We start from the raw sequence: 16,863 nt of genomic DNA, 5'->3' as shown, positions 1-16,863 counted from the left end.
TACTATATTATTAACAATTAAGTTATCAACTTGGAGTAAGTTATTAACTTATTTGCTGTGAGAATAATACACATATATACAAAATATATAGTACTATAGGTAAATGAAACGGTGAATTCACACTACTGTGACTCTTTTGGATAATGCTGTTCACTAATTTGGCTCTTGAACCACTGAGGTCTGAGTATCACTGATCTAGTCTGACTCCCTGTGCAATATAGGCCAAAGAATTTACCCAAAATAGTTCCTAGGGCATCTTTTAGAAAAATATCAAAGCTTGATTTAAAAGTTGTCAGTGATGGAGAATCTACCACAACTCTTGGTGAATTGTTCCAATGGCTAATTACTTTCACTGTTAAAAATATACAACATATTTCCAGCTTCAACTTCCAGTCATTGGACCATGTTACACCTTTCTTTGCTAGACTGAAGAGCCCACTATTAAATATTTGTTCTCTATGTAGGTACTTAAAGATTGTAACCGAGTCACTCTCTCTCTTTGTTAGCTAAATAGATCAAGCTTCTTGAGTCTATCACTATAAGGCATGTTTTCTAATCCTTTAATCATTCTTATGGCTCTTCTCTGAATCCTATCCAATTTATTAACATTCTTCTTGAATTATGGGCAGCAGAAATTTATGGGCAGCCAAATACAGAGGGAAAAAACTCTATTCCTACTCGAGATTCACCTGTTAATTCATCCCAGGATTGCATTAGTTTTTTTGGCCACAGCATCACACTAGAAGCTCATATTTAGTTGATTATCTACCATGACACTCCCAAATTTTTTCATAGTCACTGCTTCTCAGGATAGAGTCCTCATTTCTGTAAGTAGGTCTACATTTTTTGTTCCTAGATGTATAAATATAACTAACATGTTTTGAATGATTGGTTCATGCAGACCCTGCTGGTGAGCACTAAAGGTTCCCTAGGGCACTTTAACATAGTACTGTTTGAAACAGCACTATGCTAAAGCACACCAGCAAGGTCTGCATGAACCAATTAATGTGCAATAAGTTAGTGCACTCAAAAAAAAAAAAAAAATCACACCTTTGTAGAGTGCATTCCTGCACCAAGTCAAGCCCTTAAAAAGACAACCACTAAATTAGATTCTTGTTTTCAAGCCTATTTTCTCTACCATGAGGACCAAAAACATTTCTTTGAATTCCAGAACAGCTATTTTGGTAGATTTCCAAGTGTACACAAACCCTTAGACTCTAGAGTACAATTCTGAGGAATTCATCCCTTGCTGCAACAAATTCTGTGCAAAGGACCCTGTTTATAATTTACCATTGCAGAAAGGATATAACAATTCCTATGAGCCTACACATCTGGTCCTGTTTTGCAGCATCTGCCAACACATTCTGAATGGTTAATTTCTAATTATTTTTTTTTAAATTTGTTCTCCCTTGTTGTTATAATATTTACCTACCTTTGTAAAGTTCTCTGGGAATCCTCACCTGAAGGGTGGTAGGTTAGTTCAAAGTATTATCAGCATTATCTTGGTATTAAATACAATGGTTGGTAACATCTAATTGCATGCCAAGAATAGAGGTAAATAGTTATTTTAGTTACTTTTTCAATATTTGAAATGTTTGCTCTGGCACTATAATAATGATGTTAGTTTTCAGCTCCTCTTTTTTATTGCCTTGGAAATGGTTCAGTTCTTTTCTATGAACTGGCTGAATTTCATGCCCTGTGTGCTCATTCACCATAACCTTAATTTCCTTTCCCATTCTTAATGTTTTTTCAAGTCTTTTCAGCACACTGATCAAAAAAATCAGGAGACCCGACTTACTTTCTTCTTTTTTGAAACTGATGAAGCAGAGATAGTGTATACTTAACAGTATTCAAAGATATTAGAAACTAACAAAACACTACCATATGGTATTTGTCATACTGTGTGCGTGTGAATGTGTGCATGCTGGAACATATGACTTTTTATAGTCACATGGTCACAATAGTCTCAAGAAGACTATGCTGGCACAATAAACTTCAAGAACATTTTATTTTTTTCTTGTAGGTAAACCTGAGGTTAGTCAAGCATTTGTCATAATAAAAGTACTTTATTTTAGAGGGTCACCTATAATGGAGAAATAGTTGGAGTATTTTTGCTCTTTAAAGTATTACACAGAAGAGCTTTAAAATATGTTGGCAATGTAATGTAGTTAAAGAAGTCATGAACAAGTCTGTCTCTCTTTATATAATGTAATAGAGGAGCCTACCAGACACAAGGACCAAAGCTGTCTAGAAATTTCCATACCTGTCTATCTCTAATACTATATCCAGCAAAGATTCAGGGATTTCTGGAAGAGTATTCATAAGATTGAAAAGCCTTACTTAAACTGTCTGAGAAACATGGAGCTAGTAGGATGATAAAACTTTTGCACAAACCTGATTCCATTCATTTTTACAAAAGACCTTTTTGATCCTTTTGAACACAATATGAGTCTAGAGGCAGAAAAAACAATAGAGAGTGAGTGACTGTATTGCAGGGGTTACATATCTACAGTATACATAACATGTACATATTACATACTCACCACTTAGAGTGGTAAAAATCAGAAAAAGCTGACTATCACTCACAATTAGGATGAACAAATAAACAAAATAAACCTAATGTGAATATCTAACTAACCAAATTCTCATAAAGTGGGTAAAATCCTTTTAGAAAACCTAAAATAGTGGCCTAAAACATGCACCCAACATCAGTGCCTAGAAGGTATTCTCCATGTATGGCTTTCACCCTGCCCATGGAGAACTGAAGCTCAAGAGTATCTGTGGCACCATCCCTTCCACCAGATAATTCCATGGAGAATGCACCGCAGATCGTAACAGAAGCATATTGAGATTGAGTTAGTTAGTGTCAGGGCTAGGAAAATGCACATAATCCCCACTTCAGACCAAAGGAAAATCCCTGGAAAACATAAGAAACTACAGCTCTATTATCCTTTCCACAGAACCTGGTTTCCCCGCAACCCCAGGGGTGACTGCTACCAAGAAACCATAGTAGGTTGTCTCCAGTAAACACACATTGCCAGAGACTGCAAGGGCTGACTATGAACTAGAGATAGTGTAGAGGAACCACCAGGCTTGAGAGTGGGCCCCCCAAGACCTAGTCTGAGAGAGAGAAACCCTTACCCATCCAACATGAACAATCAGGTGGGAGCTAAGCGAGGGGATTCTCACACAAACTTTTTAACTAAGAGCTTTTCATATGGGTTCTACCACAGAAGGGGGGAAATCTGGGCCATTTTCATTAACCAGAAAAACCTGCTTAACAGTCTAGTCCTAAAGTGTCTATGTAAGTGTGTATATATAATCTGCTTAAAAGGTAGGTGTGTGTGGCAAACCCCCTCCCCCCACCTTTTAAACAGATTATATAATCTTTTTTAAAGGAGTGTATGTAAACAGACAGAAAGTATACAGAGATAATATACACAATAGAGATATACCATAGTGTATTTCAAGATAGATATAAGCTTCAGGAAATGACTTTAGGACAGGACCTTGTCCTTCAGAACAAGGAATAGTGGCTTTATCTTTAGCCTAGGATAAGATACTGTACAAAATTGTGGCATCAAAGTCTCCCCAGGTGAATACAGCTAACAGATGGCAGTATATATACAGACCAGAGGAATCATGACAAATAATAGTAATATTGAAAAAGTCTAACGAGTAATAGCTCAAGAGCTAAAAACTAATAAGCAGTTCCACTATGAGTGGGCAGAACTAAATAAACTCAAATCCTTCAGGAAGTACAAGATTTAGAACAGGGAAGAGGATTGACCGGTAACACTAAATTGGAGAGCCTTGTACATTTATATGCAGTATTTTATACCTTGCCCTCCTACTGCAATGAGCAAGAACTTACCTGGAAACAAGTGAAAACATGCTTCTATAAACTGCACAGGTAACACTTTAAAGTTAAAATCTATACTATAGAGTCTACAATTTAAAACCTCGTGGGTAAATAAAATGTTTCTGACACTTAAAATGGAGACCATCCCATACATTTAAACTAAACAAATGAAGAAACAACCAAACAAAACAATAAAAAAACCCAATAAATTTCCTTACCTTTGTTACTAAAATGTTGAACTGCAAACAGAAGAAAGAGAAGTGTTTAAATCCAAGCAAGAAACTAAATTACAAAGAAAAAATGGTTCCTATCACTAGTAGGTAGGTACACCACTATCCCGATATAACGCTGTCCTCGGGAGCCAAAAAAATCTTACCGCGTTATAGGTGAAACCGCGTTATATCGAACTTGCTTTGATCCGCCGGAGTGTGCAGCCCTGCCCCCCCGGAGTTCTGCTTTACCACGTTATATCCAAATTCATGTTATATCAGGTCGCGTTATATCAGGGTAGAGGTGTAATTTAAAAAAAAAATGAAATCTAAACTTGTGGTCAAAATTATCAGACCAGATATGTTCACCATGGAGCAAGCTAAGGCCTTGTTCCTGCAACTGGATCTCTGCGAGTGAACCCCTGAGCCCATGCAGTGCTCCATTGGTTAATGAGAACATCAGAGTACATTAGATAGGGTTCACAATTTTATATATGAGGTATCAACTATTATGCTGCAGGGCACAAGCAGTAGCTGATAAGGATTAGGATGGGATTTCCCTTAAATGCAGGCTATTCCACAGCTGTCCATATGGGGTTCTTGTACCTTCTTCTGAAGCATCTGATACCGGCCAATGTCAGAAACAGGATAGTGGACTGTGCCAGTGGTCTGATCTGATATAGTATATTCCTGTGTTCCTACAAGAGTCAGGAGAAAGAAATCTAGTTAAGTGAGAGGGGAAGGGTCACATTCAAGAAATTTGTTTTGTTTGTTTTAGTTAACACCTATTTAACTTCAATGGCTAAATAAAATGTGGATAAAGAAAGTCTTGAAGATGCTTCAACAGCCCTCTCTCGTCAATTAAGGTGAGGAGTTCACAAAATAATGTTCTGAGACATGTAGAAAGTCCTCCAGAAAAACCAATATAGACCCAACTTGACTTCTTTGATATTTCCTTAGGTAAACATTGACGCATGGGGCGGGGGCATGTTTAAATATTCAAGGTCTCTTTATACATAAAAAAAGAGACAAAAAGAGTACAAGCCCAGGTTTTAAAAAAATCCCTTGCAGAAGTCATGATGATTTCACTCTTCTCACTTAAATGACTTTTTCTCTGCCTCTCTTTAAAAAAAAAAAAAAAAAAGTCCTAATGTAGGGAGGTGACCTCTTATTCTTTTGCAGCCTTTCTTCTATTGTACAGAAATGACCTCAGAAAGCTAAACAAAAGGACCTATTGTTAATGTAACCAGTTATGTAAAATGTTTGTAGATATAGATGCCATTGTCAAATTAAAACACAGCAGCAGCAGCAGTCATAACTTAAACAAATATAGGTCACATTTACAGATACAATCTCTAATTATTGGTCAAGTTTGTCCCCAGCATCGAATTCAAGTACTGGCACTTGGCACAGGGAAACTCTACAGGAACCAGAGGTAACACAAATCTCTTAAACCACAAAACTGCAATGGAACTCCTCTACTGCTGCAAGAGACTTCCCTCTTTTTAGCATCTTCACTCTGTGGAGGAGAATGGCCAGTGGTTACACAAACCATAAATCTGGGGCCCGCACTGATTGTAGCAGTGTGGAGAGTCCTTGGTGAACTTGAATCTGCATTTCTTAGAGGTTCCAGAATCTAGCCCCTCCTCCTGTTGCAGCACATAGGCCAGGGGTGGGCAAACATTTTGGCCTGAGGGTCACATCTGGGAATAGAAATTGTATGGCGGGCCATGAATACTCACAAAATTGGGGTTGGGATGAGGGAGAGGGTGAGGGCTCTGGTTGGGGGTGCAGGCTCCAGGGTGGGGCCAGAAATGAAAAATTCAGGGTGTGGGAGGGGGCTCTGGTGGGGGAGTGGGGTGTGTGTGTGGGGAGGTCAGGGCTCCAGCTTGGGGGTGTGGACTCTGGGGTGGGGCTGGGGATGAGGAGTTTGGGGTGTAGGAGGGCTCTGGGCTGGGACCAAGGGGTTTGGAGGGTGGGAGGGGGATTAAGGGTGTGAGAAGGGGGTTGGGGCACGGGGAGACGCTCAGGGGTGCAGGCTCATAAGAATGGCCGTACTGGGTCAGACCAAAGGCCCAGTATCCTGTCTATCGACAGTGGCCAATGCCAGGTGCCCCAGACGGAATGAACCTAACAGGTAATGATCAAGTGATCTCTCTCCTGCCATCCATCTCCGCCCTCTGACAAACAGAAGCTAGGGACACCATTCCTTACCCATCCTGGCTAATAGCCATTAATAGACTTAACCTCCATGAATTTATCCAGCTCTCTTTTAAATGCTGTTATAGTCCTAGTCTTCACAACCTCCTCAGGTAAGGAGTGCCACAAGTTGACTGTGCGCTGTGTGAAGAAGAACTTCCTTTTATTTGTTTTAAACCTGCTGTCCACTAATTTTATTTGGTGGCCCCTAGTTCTTGTATTATGGGAATAAGTAAATAACTTTTCCTTATCTACTTTCTTCACATGACTCATGATTTTATACACCTCTATCATATCCCCCCTTAGTCTCCTCTTTTCCAAGCTGAAAAATCCTAGCCTCTTTAATCTCTCCTCATATGGGACCCGTTCCAAACCCCTAATCATTTTAGTTGCCCTTCTCTGAACCTTTTCTAGTGCCAGTATATCTTTTTTGAGATGAGGAGACCACATCTGTACGCAGTATTCAAGATGTGGACATACCGTCGATTTATATAATGGCAATAAAATATTCTCTGTCTTATTCTCTATCCCCTTTTTAATGATTCCTAACATCCTGTTTGCTTTTTTGACTGCATGGACGACTTCAGAGAACTATCCATGATGACTCCAAGATCTTTTTCCTGATTTGTTGTAGCTAAATTAGCCCCCATCATATTGTATGTTGTGACAAAAGTTCCTCCTCTATCTTGGTGGGTCCTGCGGTTATCGGCAGATTTTCTTGCCTCAGAGATTCACCATGTGGGTTGGGGAACAGCCCAGAGAACTTCCCCTCTGGAAGAACCCACAGTCCAGGTCAATTGGGAGGTTTGGGGGGAAACCCGGGCCCTCTACTCCGGGTTCCAGCCCAGGGCCCTGTGGACTGCAGCTATCTATAGTGCCTCCTGTAACAGCTGCATGACAGCTACAACTCCCTGGGCTACTTCCCCATGGTCTCCTCCAAACACCTTCCTTAGTCTCACAACAGGGCCTTCCTCCTGGTGTCTGATAATGCTTGTGCTCCTCAGTCCTTCAGCAGCACACCCTCTCAGCTCCTTGCACCTCTTGCTCCCATCTCCTCACACTCACACCACATACTGAAGTGAGCTCCTTTTTAAAGCCCAGGAGCCCTGATTAGCCTGCCTTAATTGATTCTAGCAGTTTCTTCTTAATTGGCTCCAGGTGTCCTAATTAGCCTGCCTGCCTTAAATGGTTCTAGCAGGTTCCTGATTACTCTAGTGTAGCCCCTGCTCTGGTCACTCAGGGAACAGAAAACTACTCATCCAGTGACCAGTATATTTGCCCTCTACCAGACTCCTGTACTCTACTGGTCTGGGTCTGTCACAATGTATAGTTGGGGTTATTTTTTCCAATGTGCATTGCATTACATTTATCCACATTAAATTTCATTTGCCATTTTGTTGCCCAATCACTTAGTTTTGTGAGATCTTTTTGAAGTTCTTCACAGTTTGCTTTGGTCTTAACTATCTTGAGCAGTTTAGTATCATCTGCAAACTTTGCCACCTCACTTTTTACCCCTTTCTCCAGATCATTTATGAATAAATTGAATAGGATTGGTCCTAGGACAGACCCTTGGGGAACACCACTAGTTACCCCTCTCCATTCTGAGAATTTACCATTTATTCCTACCCTTTGTTCCCTGACTTTTAACCAGCTCTCAATCCATGAAAGGACCTTCCCTTTTATCCCATGACAACTTAATTTACGTAAGAGCCTTTGGTGAGGGACCTTGTCAAAGGCTTTCTGGAAATCTAAGTACACTATGTCCATTGGATCCCCCTTGTCCACATGTTTGTTGACCCCTTCAAAGAACTCTAATAGATTAGTAAGATACGATTTCCCTTTACAGAAACCATGTTGACTTTTGCCCAACAATTTATGTTCTTCTAGGTGTCTGACAATTTTATTCTTTACTATTATTTCAACTAATTTGCCCGGTACCGATATTAGACTTACTGGTCTGTAATTGCCGGGATCACCTCTAGAGCCCTTTTTAAATATTGATTACATTAGCTATCTTACAGTCATTGGGTACAGAAGCCGATTTACAGGACAGGTTACAAATACTAGTTAATAGTTCCGCAACTTCACATTTGAGTTCAGAACTCTTGGGTGAATGCCATCTGGTCCCGGTGACTTGTTAATGTTAAGTTTATCAATTACACCTCTTACCTCGATATAACGCTGTCCTCAGGAGCCAAAAAAATCTTACTGCGTTATAGGTGAAACCGCATTATATTAAACTTGCTTTGATCCACCGGAGTGCACAGCCCCGCCCCTCCCCCCGCCCCGGAACACTGCCTTACTGTGTTATATCCAAATTCATGTTATATCGGGTGGCGTTATTTTCCCAGGAGGAATTCTTAAACCCTCCCGGACGGTGATTTAAGAACCAAAAAGCCTGACATGTCCGGGAAAATACGGATGTATGTTAACCCTACCTAAAGTTATTTTTTAAAAAGATGGGCCTGAATTAGAAATGAGCTCCGTTTCACATGTGTGGGTCCCCACCACTCCCTGGGGGTGGGTGTGCACATGTGTGGGTCCCAGCTGCTCCCTGACCCCCTCATTGAAGCAGGTGTGCAGGGTTACTGCCCTGGGAACTACAGGGCACCAGTGGACGTTGGGCCGGCTGCAGTCAGGGGCGTGGGGGCAGGGCTAGCTGGAGGCAGGGGGTTGGCTGCGGGCAGGACGGGGTGCGGAGCTGGCTGGAGACAGGAGAGTGCGGGGTTGGCTGGAGGCAAGGGGGTGCAGGGTTGGCTGGAGATGGGGGGGTGGGGCTGGCTGGAGGCAGGGCAGGGACTGTTTGGAGGTAGGGGCTGGCTGCAGGCAGGGCAGGGGGGTGAGGGCTGGCTGGAGACAGGGATGTGTGGGGCTGGCTGGATTTGGGCAGGGCCGCAGGGGGGTGCAGCAGGGGTTGGCTGGAGACAGGGCAGGGAGTGCGGCAGGGGCTGGCTGTGGGGAGGGGGTGTGGGGCTGGTGCGGGCAGGGCAGGGGGTGCAGCAGGGGCTGGTTGCGGGCAGGGGCTGCGGGGCTGGCTGGAGACAGGGGCAAGCTGCCAGCAGGGTGGCAGGTACTCATGGGGAGAGCAGCTCGGAGCAGCCCAAGCAGCAGGACGCAGCCCAGGCCCAGCAGAGCATCCGGGGATCCACCAGGCAGCAGCGGGAGCCCCAGGGCCAGGGGTCGGGGGAGCAGTAGCAGCAACAGGGCCCTTGCCCAGGGCCAGGTGGCGGCCCACATAGCTCTTGCAGCGCAGTGCCCCCGGCGGCCAGAGGAGGAATTACATCACTTCCTGGCCGGAGCCCATCAAAGCCACAGGGCCCCCTCGCAGGGAAGCGGGTTAACAACCGGTTCTAAAACTGCTTCAAAATTTAACAACTGGTTCATGCGAACCGGTTCCAGCTCACCACTGGAAAGGTTCCCTCCCCCCACCCCCCCACGACTCACCGGCAGCGGGTAGTGGAGTGACACAGCCCCAGCCCGCTCCGCTTCCCTTGCCCTGGCCCCAGCCGTGTCACTGAGGGGTGGGGGGTGGTGGTGTTAAGGAAAGGTTCCCTTCCCCCCTGGTGGCGGGAAGTGGAGCGACTCGGCCCCAGCCTGCTTCCACTCCGCCAGCTCCCAGACGCGACTCTCCGCTTCCCGCCACTGGTGAGTGCGGGAAGGTTGGGGAAAGGATCAAACCCTGTACTCACTGATGGCGGGAAGTGAAGCGATGCAGCCCCAGCCCGCTACACTTCCCTTGCCCCAGCCCCAGCTGTGTCGCTGGGAGGCGGGGTTAGGGAAAGGTCCATGTCCCCCCCAGACTCACCTCTTGAGTAAGTTGAAAATGAGGATAGTCATCCTTATGCACAGATCTTTCTGCATAGTAACTGAAAAGGTCTTCAGGGATCTACAAGGCAGGTACAATACCAGAGATAGGTGATTTGTGAGAGTTTGGAAGATTATTCACTATATTAACTGATAGTTGTGAAAATCTCAATGGTTATGTATAATTAAAGTTGCTCTCTTTCTCTTCACTCCTTCCTCTTCTGTCAGGAGTTCATTGGGGAAAAAGTAGCAGGAAGCAGGATGTTATAGTCTAGGGCAGTGGTTTTCAAACTGTGGGTCGCGACCCAGTGCTGGGTTGCAGAACGTAAGGCACTGGGTCGCAGCGGCTCTGGTCAGCACCGCCGACCAGGCCGTTAAAACTCCTGTCAGCGGTGCTGCCTGGCTAAGGCAGGCTAGTCCCTACCTGTTCTGACACCACGCTGTGCCCTTAGGTCTGGCTCCTAGATGGGGGGGGGGCATGGGGCTCCGCACGCTGCCCCGTCCCCAAGCATCGGCTCCGCACTCCCACTAGCCGGAAACCAGCCAATTGGAGATGGGGGGGCATGCCTGTGGGCAAGAACTTCTGGGGTGCAGCGCGGTCCGCAGTGTCAGGACAGGCAGGAAGCCTGCCTTAGCACCCCCGCTGCGCTGCTGACTGGGAGCCACCCAAGGTAACCATGCCCCAACCCCGTGCCCCAATCCTGAGCCCTGCCAAACCCAGAGCCCCTTCCTGCACCCCAACCCCCTCATCCCCAGCCCCACTCCAGAGCCTGCATCCCCAGTCCAGAGCCCTGACCCCCTCCCGCACCCTAACCCCCTGCCCCAGCCTTCAGCCCCCCCAACCCAGAGCCCCCTCCTGAACCCCAAACACCTCATTCCTGGCCCCACCCCACAGCCCTCACCTCCACACCCCGACCCTCTGCCCCAGTCCTGAGCCCCTCCAACACCTCAAACCCCTCATCCCCAGCTCCGTTGGGTTGCGGGTATCAACAATTTTCTTCAACTGGGTCACCAGAAAAAAAGTTTGAAATCCACTGGTCTAGTGAATGAGGACTTTGTGGCACAGACTAAGAGCCACAAAGAGTCATGAAAGTTGGGTATTGAGTTAATATAAGGCATAACAGAGACTCTGTGATAGATATTTAATCCCTAGCAGTACTTCATCTTTATTACCTGAAAAGTGAAAGTCCATAGTAGTTACGTCCCAACATCCTCTGTGGTGAAGGTTTATGTAAAGAAATAATTTAGCTTATCTGCAATGTTCTTATCCTCCTTAATTGCTCCCTTTACTCCTTGATGACCCCAAAGACCTAATAATTGTCTGACTGGCTTTCTGCTTCTGATATGCTTAAAGAACATCTTGTTATTGTTTTATCATCTTTGGCTATTTGCTCTTCAGAGTCCATCTTAATCCTCCTACTTTCCTTCTTACATACTCTCTGTTGTCATTTATTTTTCTTTTAATTGGCTTCTCTGGGGTTGGAATTCCATTTTCTGAAATATGGCATTGAAGAACATTTAAATACATTCTTGATTAATGATTTTCAGAAATGGCTGCTATTTTTCAAGAACAAATGATAGCACTTCAAGGTTTAAATATCTGATTTGTCAATGCAATCAAGTAACCAGATGTCTAACTGCTATCATACAGGCTCATAATTATTTGTGGGTGCAAAAAGAGCAACCACCGAACAGGAAGCCAAGCTGAGAACTATTTCAGAATCAGACCTTAACGTGCAATTACATGCAAAAGACCCCGTCTGAAAACTTGCTCCAATATTATTTGCTATATGTTCAAAGCAATGTGTCTAGTTTAGCCACATAGAGGTTTCAGGGCTTTTTCATTGCTGCACAGACTTCCGGGCTTGGGCCAGAGCCTGAGCCCTGGGACCCTCCCACCTCAAAGAGTCCTAGATCCCGGGCTCCAACCCAAGCCCAGAAAACTACACAATGAAATAGCCCTGCAGCCCGAGCCAGCTGGCACAGGCCAACCATGAGTTTTTCTTTGCTATATAGACATGCCCATAGACTCGTAGACTTTAAGGCCAGAAGGGACCATCATGATCATCTAGTCTGACCTCCTGCACATTGCAGGCCACAGAACCTCACCCACCCACTCCTGTAATAGGCCCATAACCTCTGGCTGAGTTACTGAAGTCCTCAAGTCTTGATTTAAAGACTTCAAGTTGTAGAGAATCCACCATTTACTCTAGTTCAAACCAGCATGTGACCCATGCCCCACACAGCAGAGGAAGGCTCCCATTAACATAATTTGGAGTAGTGCAGTGAAAAGTTCGGCACAACTTTGACAACTAAGGGTATATTTAATATGATAGGTTAACTATGACTACAGCTACCTCTCCAAGCTTAAAGCCTACAGTAGTTCCAATAGCTTGAAAGTTGGACTATCTTTTCATAGACAATTTAACTAACAGAAAAGATTATGGAGAGTGCATGTAATAGGTTAACATGCCTGAGATATATTAATTTTCTAAGGGCTGTGGAGTTCGGATTCCTCCACAAAAATGAGGCTGTATATTAATGAGCTGTGTGCAGACCTAATAACAGCAAAGCATGTTTTCCTAAAATAAATAAAATTATTTCGGCTGATAACGTAACAAACCTCTCTGGCCTCTATTCACCAAGAAAGGTCGTGCTAACCTCCAGCTAATCTGTCATGGAATTTTAAAACTTCTTCCCACCAGGTATCATCACACATTATCATTAACTTTAATTAACAATTAATTTTATAATCAAAGGGAAGTAAATAGCATTTATATTTTAATTTTGAGCTTCCAGAAAATGCAATGGTTAAGTAAATGACTTCAAGTATAGAACACAACTCACAAATGGCAAAGATCAAATAGACAGAATGAAAGGCGAATTTGAATTAATTATATCCACAATTATTTTCTTTACTTCAGAAATAAAGAACTGTACAGTTGCAGCAAAAATAAACCAGTAAAATGAACCTGGCTGAAGAGTAAAAAGTATTGGGGCAACCATGTCATGTCAACATGACAACCTTGAATAAAATGACATTTTTGCAAAAAACAGTGTTGAAAAATGCCATCTTGATACTCTGTAATTAAAGAATTAAGCTTCAAAGCCTTCAAGATTAATCTTAGTTTAACTACCATTTATTCTAATGTAAAAACATTAATTCAAATCCAGAGACCAACATGGCATGTTACACTACTTAGAAAGAGGTTCATATTATGGAAATAAAATAAGGTAATAATTGGAAAGTAAAATCAATCTGACCTTAAACTTTAAAATACTTTTATAGAATTATATTTACTTACAAATATTCAAGTACCCTTTGGTATTATTTTTGTAGTAATAGTGTAATAGAGTGCAGCTATTCAGTCCTTAGACCTGAAAACTCTATCTTGTTTTATGGTGATTTCCAAAAAGTCCATCTCTTCCAGCTTCTACATAAAGTTGTCGGAAAAAGAGGGGGGAGGAAATATTCACCCCCATATCTGCCCATCCCCCTGCCCAGTAATTTAATCTGCCACCCAACCCCAAAATCAGTTCTGTTCCCGCATCAATTGTGCTCCCTCCAGCCTTCCACCAATTCTGTTCCTCCAACCCATCAATTCAGCCCCCAAATCTATCCTACTCCTTTCAGCCTCCCATCAATTCTGCCCCCACAACAGTTCAGTCCCCACATCTGTTCTGGCCATGCAGCATTACCTGTGCTGTACCTGCAGCTGCTGGTGGCGGTGGGGGTGTCTTTACTCCCCTCTCCCAAGCCTAGGGGGCTGAAGGGGGATTCTTCCCCTGCCCAAGCCTGATGTTGCAGAGTGGGAAGGGCGGGGGAGGACAGCAGTGAAGCCATCCCATTGTTTGTAGGAAGGTGCGATAAATAAAGTGGGGGGGAGCTCCCTTTTATGGACACCCAGACAGCCAGTTAGCTATAAAGTCCCTCTTGGTGGCTCCTTGCTTTACCTGTAAAGTGTTAAAAGTCCCCAGGTAAAGAAAAGGGAATGGGCACCTGACCAAAAGAGCCAATAGGAAAGCTAGAACTTTTTAAAATGGGAAAAAAGCTTTCCCTTTGTCTCTCCATTGTTCTCTCTGGACTGGAGGGATAGAGCAGCAATGCTGTAAGCAGCTTTAAGCCAGGTATGATCATAAATCATCAGGTCATACCTAGAACTACTTATCTGAAACTCCAAATGTGTAAGTAAATCAGAATGTTTAGCTAGACGCGATCAGGTTTATTTCTGTTTATTTTTTAAGGCTTGTAGATCTCCTCTGTGCTAATTCCAGATGCTTTTGTTTGCTTGTAACCTTTAAGCTGAACCCCCCAAGAAAGCTATTTTGGGTGCTTAATTTTTGGAATTGCTCTTTTAAAATCTAGCAAAAACCTAAGTTCCAGATGTATTTTCTTCCTCTTTGTTTTTAATAAAATTTATCTTTTTTAAGAACAGGACTGGATTTTTGGTGTCCTAAGAGGTTTGTGCATATGCTGTCTGATTAGCTGATGGCAACAACTAATTTCCTTTGTTTTCTTTCTCAGATCTTCCCTGGGGAGGGGGGAGGAAGGGTGAAAGGACTTGAGGGTACCCCACGGGGAGGAATTCCCAAGTGCTCTTTCCTGTGTCCCAGGGTTTGGGGTTTTTTGCATTTGGGTGGTGGCAGCGCTTACCAAGCCAAGGTCAGAGAAAAGCTGTAACCTTGGGAGTTTAATACAAGCCTGGAGTGGCAAGTATTAATTTTTAGAATCCTTGCGGGTCCCCACCTTCTGTACTCAAAGTGCCAGAGTGGGGATTCAGCCTTGATAGAAGTGGTGGGAAAGGAGGGAGTGGAACCCCTTGAGCTTCTGGGCTCATCTTCCTTATCCACCCTTCTGCGAGAACGAGGGAAGGGGGAAAGAGATCTCCCTGCCTCCTGAAGCAGCACTGATTGCCTACCTCCTGGGGAAGAGTAGCCAAAGGGGGAAAGCAGCCAGTCAGAGTGGGTGGTGTTTCACCCCAGATGGAACTGAAAATGTATACCCCCTCAGCTACCTGGCTCACTTCTTAGACATTTTATTTCCCAGGTCTGCAACCCATTCCAACCTCATGCACTTTAAGCACTGCCTATACTACTCCTACTTGTACCTAAGAGTATGTTTAGTCAAACCCATACATGATACAAACCTGCTTAATGTTATATGATTTTCATAGAATTACATATTGTAACTGATTGCAGTACAGGATCTTGCTATGAGTGCTGTGGTACACTAGTCTCTAGGTGTCTGGCAGCATGCAGAGTGTACCACAGGCTTGGAGCTAAGAACTGTAGGTGCGCCAAGCACTAGACTCTAACCCTCAGTGAGTTCCGAAAAACACTCACAGATTACATCTTCACTGCACAGCTGACCTGGGTTCTTTCCCAGGTTTTAACCCAAACCCCACTACCATCCAAAACTAAAAACTGGTTTATGACCAATGCAATTATTGTTATGGAGGATATTTTGTGCTGTGTGGCAGCCTTTGCTTCAGCTGAGTGTAGAAGCCATGTCATTTTCCTGTCACCTCTTCCTCCCCTAGACGTGTGTGATCCAAGATGGATTCCAAATGGGGGGAAGGGGGGAATTTAAATGCGCAACTACTGATTTATTGTACCACACATTCTTGTATGAGTTCGGACCTGGGATTACAAATTTAACAATGCCTGCAGATGCTGAGCTGTGTGTGGCACGAGTATATATGCAGATCTATCTATATATACTGCACTTTCTTTTTCTCACACTGTCAGTACATTAAAGCATTGTCAGAGACAGGCTTGGTAATAAGTCCCACTGCGTGACCTGTGGCTGTATCAAGTGCAGAGTATTTTAAAGTATTGCTGGGTACTGCTGGTCCGCTGTCCAGAGCAGGGGGAAGTTGAAAAGGCACATTTGTTGTAAATTACTGCTTCCTCATCTAGCTTTCTGCTTATGTTTGTCTGAATTTTTGTCCACTCCAGGCTGATTATGCTTGAGAACTTTTCATACAGGAAAAACTCAAGATAGTCCATGAGATTCCTGGGCGTAGCAAACTTCCCACCCAAAACCCTCCATAGCTTACAAGCAAATAAATGACTGGAAATGGATAAATCAGTCACTAGATGACTAAATATCTCCTTGGTGACAGCCTACCAGAGGCCCTTGTTCCTTCTTCCAATCTAAAATCTCCAAAAATTAACATCTTCCAATACCACCACTGACTGAAATAACATTAAACCATCACTGGGACAAGGTCTTTGGTGTGTGGTCTCCAACCACCACCCAAGCCAAAAACAATTTTTTAATTATTTTAAAATAAAATATGAAATATTTACCATTGTCTTACTGGGCTTGTGACCTCAGATGCAACTGCTTCTGAGAAGGCAAATGTAAAGAAATAAAATAAAGGTATATCAAGGAAATGAAAGTTGCAACTTGTGGCTTTGTAGTGACAGAACATGAAAGGGGAGGAACTTTTCTTTTTTCCTCTGGACAAAAAAATTATAATATGCTCTTCCATTGCCTCTGCCTCCGCCTCCTACCTCTGCTGGACCAATTCAACCATGCAGGCCTCTTGGGGAGAGAACCCTGAACCAGAGGGGGAAAGAAAAAGCATCAGGGAACAACTGCAGGGCATGCAGAAGGACTTGGGCTGCAGATTGGCCGAGCACCTAGAAGTGCAGAGGCAAATAATGAAGTAGGACAGGGAAAGGAAGGAGAGAATGGTGGCTGAATACTTTGAGCATTACAGGCCAATGAGGAAGCAGGAATGATAGCAAGAGAGGGAACTGTTTGAGCAGCTGCCTAGCCGA

At 43.8% G+C, this 16,863-nt stretch overlaps 1 protein-coding gene across 1 annotated transcript in view; it reads right to left on the bottom strand.

Annotated features, from left to right (window-relative positions):
• SACS (sacsin molecular chaperone) overlaps positions 1 to 16,863 on the bottom strand; it is a 228,363-nt gene that overhangs the window by 178,530 nt on the left and 32,970 nt on the right. The window contains exons 3-6 of the mRNA XM_034758747.1: positions 16,387 to 16,426; positions 10,076 to 10,156; positions 4,678 to 4,769; positions 4,081 to 4,101 (exon numbers count right to left, since the gene is read on the bottom strand). The gene's annotated coding sequence lies outside the window, so the exon portion shown is untranslated. The remainder of the gene's footprint in view (positions 1 to 4,080; positions 4,102 to 4,677; positions 4,770 to 10,075; positions 10,157 to 16,386; positions 16,427 to 16,863) is intronic.

This window comes from Trachemys scripta, chromosome 1, assembly GCF_013100865.1.
Source record: "Trachemys scripta elegans isolate TJP31775 chromosome 1, CAS_Tse_1.0, whole genome shotgun sequence".
In the NCBI taxonomy this organism is placed as follows: domain Eukaryota; kingdom Metazoa; phylum Chordata; order Testudines; family Emydidae; genus Trachemys; species Trachemys scripta.
The sequence above is the reverse complement of the archived record's forward strand: the minus strand, read 5'-3'. Positions and strand labels throughout refer to the sequence as shown.